Source organism: Schistocerca nitens, chromosome 2 (genome assembly GCF_023898315.1).
Source record: "Schistocerca nitens isolate TAMUIC-IGC-003100 chromosome 2, iqSchNite1.1, whole genome shotgun sequence".
Classification (NCBI taxonomy): domain Eukaryota; kingdom Metazoa; phylum Arthropoda; class Insecta; order Orthoptera; family Acrididae; genus Schistocerca; species Schistocerca nitens.
This window is the reverse complement of record NC_064615.1, coordinates 946507295-946509303: the sequence shown is the minus strand read 5'-3', so window position 1 is coordinate 946509303 and position 2009 is coordinate 946507295. Positions and strand designations below refer to the sequence as shown.

The window sequence follows — 2009 nt, the reverse complement described above, 5'->3', positions numbered from 1 at the left end:
TGTAATGATAAGATGTACGGTCTGCTAAGCGACTCTGTCCATAGAAGGATTGATTACCACTCTACAGGACATATGCAGCAGAAAACTTCAGCATTACTGAATTCTTCCTCCTCACCGCAAGAGATCATTAAGAGGTTGTGTACCGCCAATACTGTATGGCCTTCCAAAAATTCATAATGAAAATGTTCCATTACGTCCAATGTCGAGCGACATTGGAGCTCCTACATATGATTTAGCCAAAACATCTCGCTTCGTTTTTGATTCTGTTAGCGGACGAATGCTCACATCACATCCATAACTACCAACTTTATCAACAGACTGAAGGCTGTCCGTCTAAGCATTTCTGACCGTTTTGTTGGGCTTTGATGTGGTAACAATTTTTTTTTTTATACAAAGGTCCGTCTCCCAAATTCTTTGGCACTAACTGAGAAGGAGTTCCAGATGGATATCACTGCTCTGTTTCGGCATGCTGTATCGTCAACCTAACCTATTTTATGTCCAGCCAAGAATAAATATATATAAAGGGGAAACATTGTTATGTAAAATCCCCTAATGTTAATGCATTGTTTACTGCAAATTTTTACGCTGTACTCTAACAAACAATCGGACAGGCATGGAACATATAGTTTTGGTCAGACGGGCATAGGCTATATATTTCAAATGTGTACAATATATATACATATGTAATATATAATGGGGAAACGTTACGAAAAATGTCGAAAAGTTCTTCACCGATTTACTTCAAATTTTTACGTAATACTCATTTGTTAATATATATATGTATATTTAATACATAGAGAGGAAACATTCTTACCGAAGATCGTGGAAGTTCTTTAACAATTTACTTCATATTTTTTCAGGATACTGTAAGGAACATTCGGGCAGACATAGGCTACACATTTTTTAAGTACATGAATATATAAGTAATACTAAAGGGGAAACGTTGTCGCCAAAATTCTCGAAAAGTTTCTAGCCGACTTGCTTTAAACTTTTACACGATACTCTAATAGACATTCGGATGGTAAAGGGTGACATATTTTTTAAGCAGTAATGACAGGATTTCTTTTAAAATCCGAGAAAGAAAATTCTATGCTGTGTCCTATTGCAAAAATGTGCGGTTTTCTTTTCTTTACCACAGTCAGACAAGTTTTTTTCTCCCATATATAATCTTTCTCAATTGGAAATTTTTGGAAATTTGTGGTAAGAGTCTATGGGACAAAACTGCTGAGGTCATCGGTCCCTAACCTTACACACTACGTAAGCTAACTTAAACTAACTTACGCTAAGGACAACAGACGCACCCGTACCCGAGGGAGGAGTCGAACCTCCGACGGGGAGAGCCTCGAGGACCGTGACAAGGCGCTCTAGACCGTGCAACTACCCTGCGCGGTGGATCTTTCTCATTATACGTATTTTTAAAGAACTGTATACACAACAAGGTGTAATTATGAAACTTTCTGGCAGATTAAAACTGTGTGCCGGACGGAGACTCGAATTAGTCCCGAGTTCGAGTCTCGGTCCGGCACACAGTTTTAATCTGCCAGGAACTTTCATATCAGCTCACACTCCGTTGCAGAGTGATAATCTCATTCTGAGGTGTAATTCTATTTTCTTTCTCGCAATGGTTTTCATAGAATGAACAATAGTTTTGTACAAGGCTTATTGGAACAGTACTACGATTGGAACAGTACTATGGAATGAACGAGCTCTAAGTCAGACAGTAGGCGGTGGAGGGGTCGGAGAGGGGTGGGGGGAGATGGACATAGAAATGGGGAAGGAGGTGATGAACTAAGAAGGGGGAGGATGAGGAGAGAGGAGATGGACAGAGTGCGATGGAGGGGGGGGGGGAGATCAGAATGTAGTCAGTTTCCATACATAGACTATTTAGCAGTTGCGATGCATTGCTGGATTTGCTAGTAATTTACATTTCTTGAACTTACTGAAGGCTAGCAGTCGTTAATTCGTGGACTGTCCACGTATCAACGCCTCCAACTCCGCATATGAACACT

At 40.1% G+C, this 2009-nt stretch overlaps 1 non-coding gene across 1 annotated transcript; it reads left to right on the top strand.

Annotated features, from left to right (window-relative positions):
* Positions 1 to 1455: 1455 nt before the first annotated feature.
* LOC126237763 (small nucleolar RNA snR44) lies at positions 1456 to 1637 on the top strand. The gene has a single exon (XR_007545206.1). It is a non-coding gene; the product is annotated as a small nucleolar RNA snR44 (small nucleolar RNA).
* Positions 1638 to 2009: the final 372 nt, after the last annotated feature.